Source organism: Diadema antillarum, unplaced genomic scaffold, assembly GCF_040938485.1.
Source record: "Diadema antillarum isolate AM-2024a unplaced genomic scaffold, OU_Dant_1.0 seq00000269_RagTag, whole genome shotgun sequence".
NCBI classification, from domain to species: Eukaryota; Metazoa; Echinodermata; class Echinoidea; order Diadematoida; family Diadematidae; genus Diadema; species Diadema antillarum.
In genome coordinates, this window is record NW_027271305.1 from 1311624 (window position 1) to 1326697 (window position 15074).

Below are 15074 nucleotides of genomic sequence, written 5' to 3' on the forward strand. Positions count from 1 at the left end.
AGGTGTTTGGAAGTTCTCTCGTTTTTCGTCTGCATTGAACATTCGAAGACAGAACAGTCGTTACTTGCCTTCTTCTCGGGCTTCGTCCGCTACGAGCTGCGACAGTCAGCCGCAGAAATGCCGGACGAGGGTTCTCAATGTTCCAAACTTTGTTGGACGTCACAAAGTCGTATTGGCTTCGCTCGCTTCGGCTTCTCAGAGTTCCCTTATGCCATCCGACGTCCCCTTCTTGACAGAGGAGGAGATGTCAGTCCTGGACACTACTTTCGCCTCTGAAAGACTCCTGCATCCACGATGGGAGGAATATTCTGAATTCAGGCTTGCCAACGTCGAATGGTCTGATGTTGGTGACCGGGTTGAAGTAACATGGGCACGGGATGGACAGAGTGATGGTGGCATAGAGGTTAGCGGGAGTACCGCGAAAAACGCTTTTCCCTACAGCTGGCTGAGAGATAACTGTCGATGTAACGAGTGCTTCAACAAGTCTTCCAAGTCTCGATCGGTTGATCTGCAGGGGATCTTAGCAAAGTGTGGAGTACAGACGGTGAGGCGAAGTGAAGATGGAAAATCAGTAAGTTATCGTGTCAGCTCTGCTACCTTACTGTTTCAAGAATCCATCTTTATAACAAGTCCAGATTTTAAGTGGAATTCCACCCTATGTCTTAATTGGAAATTGGTTGGAATAGATCAGGGGAGTGAAATCAGCGAAGGTCAGAATCGTAGAAGTTGCAAAAAAAAAAAAACGCGTTAATTCATAGATTTGTATGAAATCAAATTAGTAGACTTTAAATTTCCCGGTTCAAATTTTATGACACGTCATAATTTCCGAAAACAATATGATTATGACATTATTGACCAATCAATATACATTTCCCCTTGTTCGCTAACAAAGTGAACTATTGCGATATATCATTTATTGTAAGACGTTCGTCATGTAGCTTGCGTCGTGTGATGTGAGATTTTTTCCCCATTTTCAGCGTCTTCTTGAAAACCTCATGAAGAAATTTCCCCGAACATGGCAGGTTTAGCACAACTAGTAGTGACTAGGGTGAAACGATCTCAACTTGTTTAATTGGACAACATGTTCACCCCCTCCCCCACTGGGCCCAAACATAGAAATCCTTTAAAAATTCTATAAGGCAGTGCTGTGATCAGACAGGTGACTCCCTGGTGTGACTACTATGCCTACAATAAACTTCAATGGTGACTAGATTTATACTAGGTGTTACAATTACATTTCCCACTTTTGATCCTTAATAGTTCAAAAACTATACATCAAAATCAGATAACACTGACATTAATATGGGCAATAGCTAAATAGTGTACAAGTATGATGGACGTGATTTAAGAATGAAGGCATAGATCAGTTTCATTAAATTCACGATTTATTTTTAAGTTAGGGTTCAGATTTTACTCTATGTCAACACTCTGTACAAATTTTGCACAGGGATCAATATTGATGTCAATATAGGAGTGTGTGATTAACACCCAGACGATGGTACTGAACAATGGCCAGGGTTTGAATGATCTATTACAAATTCATGAGAAATGTCACTATCACAGCTAATCTTCATTCATCCTGAGATGTATTGTGTATGCAATGGGTGGCAATTGACGGTTAACACTGGAGGAATTTAATATGGTATAGTCCCTACAGAATGTCAATATCTTGGCAGCAGCCGACCTTCAGCTAACCAGCAGAAAGACAGTAACTGACCCTCGGCATGCACGAAATTTGCTCGTACAGCTCGCTCCACGCTCGCTCAAACTTGGCTGCAAGTAAATCGGACTTGCGTGCGCACCTCCTGGCAACTACGGGCGAGATACATGGTAGGAACTGCCGGGTGAGTGTCATCTGCAGGGACCTCCGTTTAGCAAAATTGCCCCTTACAAGTCACAGGCAAGGCATGCCCGCAAAGGTGTGAGCAGGCCCTGAGCATGGTAAAAAAAAACTGCAGAGGTCCACGCAGAACACCAGGAGGAGGCTCGTAATGGCCGCTCCTTGCAGGCAACTCCTACGCAGGTAACACGTAATTGTAACGCAGGTACTTCGCAGTGCTCGCACGTCGTCCGCAACTAGAACGTAAGTAGAACGTAAGTAGCGCAGCGGGTAAAACGCACGCGAAACTAGCCCAGATTCTTGTCTTCCCGAAGTAATTATTCTGCGGGCTGGAAAATCCCTAAATGCAACAAACCCGCTTAGCTTGCCCGGAAAGATGTAACAGGAATTCAGACTAGCATTGACCTCGGCAATTCATCATGAATTACTTATTAAAGCATTCGTATGTCTTGAAGCAGGAGACTATCAGCAGACCTCTGAAAAGATGGTATTCGTGGCATTCATACAAATTTCATGTCGATTGTTCAGGGCCATTGTAAGTACACACTCACAAACGCATCATTGGCTCCTGTGTAAAGTTCAATTTTCTACAGAGGGTTCAAATTGGCATTGACAATTGGCATAAATCTAGAGCTTAACTTTGAAATTAATCATGGACTTAATGAAACTGATTCATGCTTTCATATTCAAATCACCTCAAACTTTACACTATTCAGCTATTACTCATATCAATGACAGTGTTATCTGATCAACTAGATCAACTTGATCAAATTGATCAACTATAGTTTTCGAACTATTAAGGATCAGAAGTGGGAATGTGGTTTTTTTTTTCTTGCAATGCCTGTAGTAGTTACTATTTTGTATTTAGTAATTTTGCTGATATCAACGCAATTCTATGTTTTGAATTCCATATTTTGAACTCAAGTGAATTTATTAGAAATCTCTGCAGTGAATATGTTGTACAAATGAGATACAGCAAATTCAATAAAGGCAATTCATTTTTAATCTTCAAAAAAAAAAACCCAGGAAATTCATTGCGAGATTAGTACATATTTCAATGATGGTGTTTAGAATGTCGGAAACACGAAAAGGACATAAATGAATAACTGAACTTACATACAAATTCAAAGTGGAAGAGCTATCGTATAGAAGCATGACATAAAACTGAGTCAATTGGCATAATTAAAAAAAAACTCAAGAGATCTTCCTCTGTTCCCTACATAACCGTTCCCATTCCCAGCCCCCTCCCCCCACCTCCCAACAGTCTTGCCCTTAAGCAGCAGCTGCACACAAAATGCAAATGCAAGCACCTGCGTTAATAACATCAGTAATTGCATCATCGATATAAATTCCTCCTGAATTCCACAAATATTGCACATAATCGATATCTTGGATGTAAAATGATAAATGTAATCACCATAATACCATTTTACCGGATTAGGATATCACTATTAATCATAAAGGGAAGTTCTACAGAAGAGAAGGGGAAAGAAAATGAAACAAGATTAGGAGGAATCATGATAACAGCTCATAGATAACATATGTTAAACGTCAACAAATATTATAACATAAGTCATAAAACTGTCACATTTGTGAGATCCCAAAATGAAGTAAGGATTATGACAATGATAATGACTGTGAAGATGAAAATGAATATGATCATGAAGCTGATGATGAAGATGGGGATTATGTTATTGTGGAGATAATTAGTAACGATGATGAAGATGATAGCATTGGTGGTGGTATCTTCAGTGTGGTTTTACTCCGGCTCTCTAAATTCCAATTAATGGATATGATTAAAAGTTCTAATTGCAAATATATTGAAAGAATTAACATATCGAATTGTCCCGCATTTTGCAGCGGTAGTCGTTTGCCAGTTCATTCGCACTATACCAGTTCGTAATTCCACTTTGCGCGTGAGCAGAAAAAGGTCATTTGTACCAACAGGCATTCTGATTTGCAAATTCACTGAAAATTGTACAGACAGACACTCCTAATGATCTTACAGAGTTGGTTACTTTATGCAATGATACACTTAGTTGAATTTTGGACAAACATGTACCTTTAATTGCCAAGACTGTGTCATCTCATCCACAGGTGCCATGATTTACAGATGATGTAAGAACACAAAAAAAAAGAGAAAGAAGGAAAACTGAGAAAAAAAAATGGTTGAGAACGTAATCTCCTCTCGATTATGAGAATTTCAAACCTGCTCGTAATAGAACTCTATTTGTTATAAATAGTGCTCGTCGTACATATCACTCTCAAATGATCAAAGAAAATAGTTCAGATCAAAGGTGTCTCTTCCTTGCTACTAAATTACTGCTGAATGTGACTAAGCTTCATATTGCAATACCTCACTAGATTGATAGGAGGACATTTGTTGATGATCTGGGAGAATTCTTCTGTGATAAGATAGTAAAAATTCATTCTCAGATTGAGTCATCTGTAGATGATTGGGTTTGTCCTTTTGATGTTGTAGATTTCCAGACTTCACACGATGCAAACTTCAATCATTTCAAAATGTTATCTTTAAGAGATGTTGAGAAATTAGTTTCTAGTCTGGGTAAAAAGTCCTGCTCTTTGGATCCTATGCCAACAAACCTTGTTTTGCATTGCACAGAGTCACTCCTCCCGGTCTTTACTAAAATCATCAATGTGTCTCTCTCCAGTGGTCTTTTTCCATTTGAGTGGAAACTGGCACTAGTTAGGCCACTTCTCAAAAAACGTGGTATGGAATTGAGTTATGACAACCTAAGACCAGTCAGCAATTTACAATATAAACTGGTTGAAGGAGCTGTTACTCAGCAGATTTTGGAACACCACAGGGTAATGACTTGTTTCCATGTATGCAGTCGGCATACAGGCAGTTTCATAGCACAGAAACGGCCTTGGTTAAGATCAAGAATGATATTTTATTGGCGATGGATAATAAAAAAGTAACATTCTTGGTACTACTCGATCTAAGTGCTGCATTTGACACTATCGATCACGGGATATTGTTGCGGGAATATATTACATTCATCTTTTGGCATGAGTGAGTCTGTCCTTGCATGGATTGAGTCTTATCTTTCTGACAGACAGCAAAAGATCACGATAGAGGATGTAATGTAGAATTTCGATGTTCCGTATGGGGTGCCTCAGGGTTCAAGGGTATTACTGTTTCCCAAATGTTTCCTGTCATTATTATGCTGACGATACACAGTTGTAGAGGAAGCAACAGCTCTTACGCTGTACCACACTTTAATCCAAAGTCACCTTGACTACTGTTGTACTCTGTGGATGAATAGCAATTCAGTGCACTTAAGGCGATTGCAGATAATACAAAACAGGGCGCTGAGAATCGTGTTGCCAGTTGATAATCGTTTTAACCGCCAAACATTATATAGTACACTTAAAGTTGACTGTTTAATTGATCGTTGGAAAAAGCAAGAATTGATTTTCATCTTCAAACTGCTGAATAATTTTCTACCAGAAAGTTTATGTGAACGTCTCGAGAAAAGAGTAAACCACTATAATCTACGTAATCATGAAAATATTCTTAACCTCCCTAAGCCCAAATCGTCTATTCTTAAAAATAGCACTGTATATTCGGCATCGAGATCATTCAATACATCACCAACAGAAGCACGATCCTTAACTTCAATTACTGCATTTTCAAGAGCAATTTCGCACATTTCCTTTGCTAATCATTCTACCTGATTATATCACATTTTTTCAAAGTACACAATGCTTATGTAATTACTATCTCCCAATAACTTGTCACATGTTTGATTTTCCCCCTTTTTCTGTCTGTACTTACACAGTGTATAATACTCTGTGACTTTTTTTCTTCTTTTTTTCTAGCGTTCGTTTGTAATGATTATTTTGTGTTTTTTATGTGCATTCTCTTCATTGTACGATTTCTATGTTTTGTTATCATTTCACGGCCTTGCTGAAAAACAGTTTTATAGCTGACAGCAGGCTTTTTACCGTGGTTAGAATTAATAAATTCAATTCAATTCAATTCCTTCAGTCCTGATGGTGAAGAACACATTGACGGTATTTCGAACTTAGAATCTTGTATTACCATATGTCCGTTCTTGAATGTCCAAACATAAGTTAATGCTTAATGATGGGAAGACTGAGTTTCTTGTTGTTGGGACACCAATACAAGAAGCAAAGCTGGATATTAATAAAATTCAGTTGGAGATTTGGAAGTAAAACCATCGAGCTCTGTGAAAAACCTGGGTGTATGGCTTGATTCGCTTTTAAACATGAAGAAGCATATGCCGACCACATGCAAGTCTGCTTTTTATATATTGCATAACTTGCGTCACATTCGTAGATATTTGAGACTGGAAGACGCTGACACTCTTGTTCACGCATTCATTAGAAGTAGACTTGATTATTGTAATGGGTTATCGTTTGGCTTACCAGATTCACAGATAACCAAGCTTCAGGGTGATCAGAATGCATGTGCGAGACTTGTGTCCAGTTCGTCAAAAATTTTCACATATTATTACACCTGTTTGATGAAGTTACATTGGTTACCAGTAAGGCAGAGAATTGTATTCAAGATTTTGTTACTTGTTTATAAAGTACTGCGTGGTCGAGCGCCTGGTTATTTATCAGAATTAATATCAATGAAATCACATTCATATTCTCATAATTTACAAAGTACACAGGATAGTTGCTTCTAAAGCAACCTCACTTAAAAGCAAAAGTAACTTTGGGATTGTGCCTTCAGTTGTGCTGCTCAAAAACTTTGGAATAAATTACCTGAGAAAATGAGGGAGGCCCCATCACTTGCTGACTTCAAATATTTGTTAAAGACTTACCTTTTTTTCAGAAACCTTGGATTAATTTGTTACTTTTTGTGTGTGTCTAATCAGTAATCTAATATCTGTTACATTACAACGCAGTAGAGTATCTTTACATAGTAGCTGCGCTATACAAATTTGTCTAATTATTATTATTAATAACCTTTGAATTTCCATTTGGTCACTCTTCTTTAGACTGCAATACCAGAAAAGGCAACCATAAGAATGGTTCTCTTGATGACGACAGCTAAGGCAGCGGGCGGGGAAGAAGAATATATTTTTTTTCTTTTTAACATAAAAATAAGGATTTTAGCTTCCTCACTTCAAATGAAGCCTTTGCATGACCTTTTGTCAGTACTTGTTTGATTTGTTCTTCCCAGCTTAACCACTGATCGATTATGACACCGAGATATCTGTATTTTGGAACAATTTCAACGACTGACTTTTAATGACAAGTGGTATTAAGACAACACTCCGTCTTTTTCTGTCATCAAGCACGATTTCCTTTGTTTTCTTTTCATTGAGTTTGAGATAGTTGCAATCGCATCACTGTACAAAAGAGTCGAGTGTTCTCTGATATTTTGTTTCCTCATCAGTCCAATTATAACCGTGTCATCAGCGTATTTCAAAATGCTCGTGTTCCCGTAATCAGCTTGACAGTCATAATTTTAAAGCATAAAAAAGATGGGGGACAGGACACAACCTTGAGGAGAAGCGATATTAATTGATATTGGGGTGCAAAAGAACAAGCTTATGCCAGCTCCACGGGCAGCCGTCTTGGGTAAGGGACCAAGTTATACCCTGTATACGATATGTATTAATTTGGGTAATAATAATAATGACAACAGTAATACCTTCTTCTTATTTGCTAATGTTATACATTACAGCCTCTAAGCGCTTTGCAATCATTCTAATAACACTAATCACAAGATACTACAAAACAAATTATGTAAGTAATGTACAGTAAGTATGCAAATTGAACTCTTTTCCATTATACACATGTATCTGTATACTTGGTGGTGTCGGTGTCTTTAGTGCCTAGTTCCATTGTATTTGACCATTCTCTGCGTTTCGGGGATTCAATATCAATACGACCTTAAAAAAGTGTGCTAGGGCGTCAGCTTGGTGTATAATTGAGATTTCGTAAGTTGGCTAGTCAAATTGACAGTGCGATCATTCACTTTTGAGGGTTTTGGCCTTCTTTTTTGATCAGTCGAAAATGTATTCAAATCTGAAATATTACCATTCAAGTTCATAGAAAGTACTCCAACTTCGCGAAGCGGTCATTCAATACGCGGTTAGCGAGACGAGGAGGTATAATATTATTACGCAATACTGTTTTCCAGTATTCAAATTCGTTTCGGCGCAATCTATTTAACACTTCAAGCACTAAAATCAACACGAGAGTATTCTGGTCTAATTTCATAATCATTAGCAAATCATGTGTTTATAGTTTGTGCTCTACACCAGTTATCGCGCCAATGTCTATTCCATGTTTTCATTTATTTTTGGATAGGTTGGATACATACCATTCCAGACTTTATGAAATTACGCATTCCAACATTTTCATTGGGCCTTAATGCATAAAAAGTAGCAATTGCTTATGCTACTCTTTTGCTTGAATCCATATGCATAAAGATAAACAATTTTTATTGCTTGCGAGGAAATGCTTTTGCTGGCAAGCACAAGCAATGAAATAGACCAAGCAATACTTAAAAACGTATGAAACGGACATTCATTGCTTGATCTTGCTAGCAATTGCTCACGTTTTTCCAAGCTCTGTAAAACGAGCTTCAGCCTTTGCTTCACTAGAACGTTCGCTTTTAAGCACCGTGTTCATATTCGTAAAAGAATAGCCAAAGGTGTGCAGGAGTGGTATAATAAATCAACAAGGAATATTTCCCAAGATGTACCAGAAACTTTTTCGTTCGAACAAGGGGAATGTCAATGGTCAGCACACAAAATGTGATGAGAAACGAGTAGGATGTATGACATCTGTGGAGAGCTTGGAGAACTTTACTGTTATAGGGCCTTTCTGTTTTTGGACTTCTCAGAAGTCCCTGATTCGAGTCCCGTACATTTTTATGGGTGCAATGAAGGTGCCCAAAATCAAGACACTTATCGTCGAGTCTATAGTCCTTCACAGGTCTTGTGGTTGCTTTATACCAACAAACACGCATTGCTTCCTTATAGCGGCCTCTTAAAAATTAAACAAACAAATCAAATCAAATCAAATCAATTTCGATTCAATTAAGAAATTCCACATCTTTTTTAACATAATGAAAAACTACTGACTTTACTCCTCCATAGGATATTATGGAGAGTCGTATTCATCTACTATTTTATCAATATAAGAAGCCGAGGATGTATTTTTCACAACGAAAAGTTTTCATTGACTTAAACCAGTCTGCTTTTGTTAACATTGCTTTCCAGATGACAATACAATGGAAGGATGGCCATGTAAGCCACTACCAGCTACCTGGCTTCGCTGTAATGTTTTCTCCGAGTCGGACCCCGACCCTTATGCCGACGTGCCACCTCAGTTGTGGGATGCGGCCACGTGCCGGGATCGAGTTCAAATCTTCGACTTCAACGACCTCCTGACAGACGACCGGCCCTCTTCGCACTCCTGTGCGAAGTGAAAAGACTTGAATCGCCGTCATCGAAAACGTCCCGCAAAAGGTTCAGCAGCTCCATCGTTTGGCGGAGAGATTGTGGCTACCTGACCCCTTGCAACTACGGGTATAATATATCCTTAAAATATAGGTTTTCCCGGTCAATTTCATACTTTTGTCATTCAAGTTCCTATTCCGAGCATTAGATTTCACGCATTCCACGCTTGCAGCACTGAGTTAGCAATCAAATTCAAAATCCAGTTATTCGAATTCACTCTCCGAGCATTCAAATTCACTATCGGAACATTCAAATTCACTATCGGAGCATTTAAATTCACTATCGGAGCATTTAAATTCACTATCGGAGCATTCAAATTCACTATCGGAGCAAATTTGAGAGAGGAGCACGCATTTCATCAATAAGCATTCAAATTCATGTCAAGCTGGCGACGGAATCTCGTCGGTCATTCAAATTCGTGAAAAGGCAACCATGTTCCCAATACAGGGCCCCGTTTTATCAAAAGATAAAATTGATTTTAAATTTCCTTACCACACAGGCTGCCATAGACTTACAGTTGAAATCAACTATATAATCAATTTCAACTCTTCATAAGACAGCATTCAATTTCAAAGAAGTCGTGAATTTAGTTAGTTTGGGGACGTGTATGCATGTGTTTTTCATTTGGCTTTGGATATAATTGGGATTTATGATGATTATTTCTTTTGCAGTAGAGGTCCACCTGTTAATCGAGAATTCGCTTAGCCAAAAGGAATATAAAGGCACATGTCCCTCGGATTGGACATAAAATGGAGGTCCCATGTGTAGAGAGTCACAACTCATGCACGTAAAAGATCCCACTTAATTTTTTCATCGTAAAGACACGAAAGAGCAGGGTGTTTAAGGTTTACATCCAACTGGGCCCCATATGGAAGACCAGCTATTGCAGCTGATTATGGGTTATCAAGCCATCTTCTTTGATGGAAAATGAAACAAACAAGCAAACATTAGGCACTGTATAGACCTACAAACGAGCATAATAAGGAGGGTTGGTCGACACCTTCGAGGAAAAAAAAAACAACAATTTCGACTATATCAAAACTGATACATGAACATTTTGTCCGTCTTATTTGTTGAGTATTGCTGTCTTATTGGTTTACTTTTGCGGGACTATGTGAGATCATCGTGTGTCAGTTTGTCTTAAAATTGATGAATTGTCATTGTGTGCAAGTTGGTATTGGGGTGTTGTCAGCATGCAGTATCATGAAGAAATATGATTAAATTGTCGTTGTATTGTTTGAATGCACTGCTGATTGGACATTGCAATTTGAAATTTATTGAGATGAAAAACAAAGAATACATGAACAGAGAACAATGTAGAACCTGTAAACAATCGTAATCACACTATATACAAACCTTCATTAGCTGTGTTGGGCTTTTTTTCCATTCTTAAAAATTTTACTCCATTTTCGTTGTTAAATTGATTCCACGAAGTAGGAACTTGATGAAAAAAAAAAGGGGGAAAATGAAATTGAACGCTCCAAACAAGCTCATTGGGACTATCACATGACTTTCGCATGAATTTAAATGCACAAGTTGGAAAGTCGGTGTTCGCATTTTGAAACTGAATGCCCAATCGTGAATTTGATTTCACTAAGACAAAATAGCACGCCCATAAATAAAAATAATTTCTAGGAATCTGAATTTGAATACCCTAGTATATTTTCGCGTGCGTGCGCTGTGTGAATTTGAATGCACATTAATAAATTTAAATGACAAAAGTATGATTTGACCGGGAAAACCTATAATCGGCGGGTTGATTCTGTGAAAAGCGCAATTCCGCTTCATGCGTAGTACACTAGAGTAAAAACAAGTAAACGTCGACCTGTGATGTGGTACAGAGGTTAATTCATCGAATTTTTGTGTGAAATCGCACGTTCAAGTTTGTTGTAATAAACGTATTCACGTTTTTGAAGTCCTTATACAAAACAAATTTGATAAGTTAAGCTGCCACTGACCGGTCATGCACACATTTATTTTCCATTCAATTCCCCATGTTGAAACAAACCTCTGGAAAGAAAACGTGCATGTTTCACATCCTAATGCGTTCATGCTAATTGAGAAATAATGACGAATATGGGTGAATGAGTTTTAGCAAATAAAAGATTAATTTTAACACTGAAGAAACAAAGCACCCTACAGTATAGTCATATTACACTCCTGGTAAAACACACACATACATGCATACATAAACACACACACACACACACACACACACACACACGCAAACACACACACACACACACTTGTTCTTCTTTGTCACGTTGCATACACAAGTCATGATTTTTATGCTGGTGTTGTCCGCAAGAGAGTTCTCCACTGAGTGCGGTCGGCTGCTATTCTTGTAGCGCCAACGATGTTTGTTCCCGTGCACTTCCTGATGTCTTCGAACCAACTTACTGCTGGCCTACCCTATCTTCTCTTCCTTTCGACCATCCCTTGAATGATTCTTTTCTCAAAGCATTCATGTCTTGTGACATGGCCAAAAGGGCTAGTTTCCTCGCTATGATATTACAAAGCAGTCTCTTCTCAGAGCCAATCTGTTCCAGGACACATGTGTTGGTTTTACGCGATGTCCAAGACGCTCTCAGCACTCTCCAGTAACACCAAAGCTGAAAGGAATCAATGGTTTTCTTTTCTTCGGTGTTCATGACTGGCAGCCGCTGGGCAGCAAAAGCTGTTGACTTAAGAAGTCGAATCTTCAGTACTGCTGGTACCTTGCTCTTCCATATTTTTATATGCTTTGAACCATGTTTCTGGCGATGGCAGTTCTCCTCTTTATTTCTTGGGTGCAGTCACCTTTAACGTCGATAAAAGAGCCAAGGAACTCAAAGCTAGTGGTCTCTTCAATGGCATTGTCATCTAGTTTGAAAACTTCACCATGATCCTGCCTCTCATCATCAATGACCATTATGTTTGTCTTTTTGGTGTTCAGCAAGAGTCCATTTGCCTCACTAGCTGATTTCACTGCTCCCATGCAGGAGGTCCATTAATTTTGCTCTTTTCTACGACAGCATACAATGGTAGTGTCATGCTGCATGCCATCTCAGATTTGTAATCCGTTGACTGCCAATCCTGATACCTCCTTGGAAGTCTTCTAATGCTTCTCTCATTATCATTTCAGCATATATTTTGAGAGAGAAGTTGCGGTGACAGAATACAGCCTTAGTTGCCTGACGCCTCGGCCAATATCGAACCACTCTGAATCCCCCTGCTATGTAGTTATTACTGCAGATTCCTGGGCTTGATAGAGCTTACTAATGAGGAGCACAACGTGAGCTGGGAACCCCATTTTTAATATTATATTCCATAGAGATCTTGGTGGGCTACACAATCAAAAGCTTTACTGTAATCGATGAAACAGAGATACAGTGGCATTTTGTGGCCTCTGCACCTCTCGAGAGTAATATGTTCCTAATGTTAACAATTTGGTCCCTGGTACCTCTTCCAGCTCGGAAACCTGCCTGTTCTTCAGCGATCTCTCTGTTCAGCTTTTTCGTTTCTCTCTGTTCAGCTTTTTCGTCATCCTGTTGTTGATCATTTTCAAAAGCACCTTGCTTGCATGGCTGATGAGGCTGTTTCTGCATGTAGTTGGAGCATTCCTCCAGGTATATAGCCCTTCTTTGGCAATGGGATGGCTTTGCACCAGTCGTCCTGCAGTTCTACTTCCCTCCATATCTTATCACAGAGCTTCCACATAACATGGACACCGTCTTCCCCACTAGCTTTCAACATCTCTCCTGGGATATCATCAAAACCTGGACAGACAACACAAATTAACAACTTAAAGGGATTTTAAAGTATTGGTGGAGATGAGGATTGGGCTTTTAATCTTTTGCGAGGTACCAAGAAACCACTTATGAAATAGTCCAGAGCATACCGTTCTAAGAGGAATTAATTTTGTTGTTGTTGCTGTTTTGGTGTTTGGGGTGGTTTTTTGATGAAAATCGGTTTTAGTATGACTGAGACATCCACAAACAAAGTAAAACAAAGCTATCGTAATAAAAGGTGAGTCAAACCTTTTATTAGGAATGCTCTGTTTTTGGATATCTCGGCCGTTTCAAAACTAATTTTGATCAAATAAACTTTGAATTCCTTTTAGAATTACATGGTCTTTCACATTTCATACAAGAGATTTCTCATCATCTCACCAACGAATGTTAGATACATAAAGTTTGGTTTCAATCAAAACTATGCGATCCATTTAAACCTCGAATACATATATATATCATAATTAAACCAACGAGGATAGAGTAAAGGGAAAATAACTAGACAGAAACGAACACGAGGAGATATAGATGGGATACCTGAATGAAGAGAAGTTACGAGAGAAGAAAATGGATATTTACAGTTTGGAGCTGTGTTATAATCATTGACAAAAATATTACCTTATGTTGTTGTTGTTGTTGTTGTTGTTGTTGTTGTTGTTGTTGTTGTTGTTGTTCATTTTCCTTCTGTGAAGATGGCTGGATAGCCCATATTCAGCTACACTAAGCTGGTCTTCCATGGGGTCCAGTTGGTTGTGTGGTGGAACCACTTCACCGGCTTAGACACCCTGCTCTTTGCGATGAATGAATGAAGCGGGATGTTTTACGTGCATGAGCTGTGACTCTCTCATACACGGGACCTCCATTTTATGTCCTATCCGAGGGACAGAGTGTTTTGCTTCTTGCTAGAGGGGACGGCAGGCCCGTAGCCAGGGGGGGGGGGGGGGGGGGGGGGGTGCGTCGGGTGCGTACGCACCCCCCCCCCCCCCCCAAATTCTGAAAGGTCCACTTTTTCATAATAACGGTTTTTAGCAATTCTAAAGATAACAATCCAAATAAATATAAAGACACATTATATGCTACGTAAATGTGGAAGAGTACGTTTAACAATGTTAAAAATAATTGTACGAAACCCTTTTGTTGTATGAACCATCGGATCGTCCCCATGCACACAAACACAAATGTTATGTATCAATTTGTGCGAGCTATTATTATATTGGCACTGCATGCCATGGCCCTTGGCGCGTGTGACCGGTGTTTTTTTTTTTCCACTGGCCGCCCGAGTACGTGCGATTCGTGGATGACATTGAGGTTGACACTTGCATTTTTTCACAGGAACAGAGGTAAGTGGATGAAAATCTAATAGCCTCAAGTTTACATATATGATAAAAATTAAAGAAATTTCCTCGAAATTACTATAATCGAAAACCTGAGACATTTTATATCTACGTCTCACAAAGATATAGTACATGTATATATAAGTACATGTTGGCATGATAATGCCTGGGGATAGATTATTATGTCAACTATTTTCCATTATGAATGCATGCTCCAATCAAATTGTGAAAAGGTGGTCATGAATTAGCATTTCTTACGAACGATCAGGAGAGACAAAACAAAATGAAAGGCCTGTCTTAAAAACAAGACGTATTAGTACAAACGATTTCTTGAGCCTGCACCGTTTCAGGCTCTGTTCTGGATACGGCGGTAGAAACTCATTCTTTTTTTGCAACTGATTGACAAATTGCCCTGCATCAACGTAAATAAGCACTGAATTGATCAGTGTTTTAGTAGTAGCCATGATAAAAAATCATGGGCGTACATACTCGAGCGGGATTCGAACCCACGACCTCCTGATCACCGGACAGGCGTCATCTCCACTAGACCACCGAGCTTTCGCCCGACAGCAAGTGTTGGTTCTAATCCTTTAGCATGCAGCGGGTACTGCGTAATTGTTCATATTCATGAAATTCTTCCGTCGAGATGCTTTCA

The 15074-nt window shown here is 39.1% G+C and overlaps 1 pseudogene; it reads left to right on the forward strand.

Annotated features, from left to right (window-relative positions):
- The first annotated feature begins 208 nt into the window (after positions 1-208).
- Positions 209-15074, forward strand: part of LOC139729903 (gamma-butyrobetaine dioxygenase-like) — a 29813-nt pseudogene continuing 14947 nt past the window's right edge.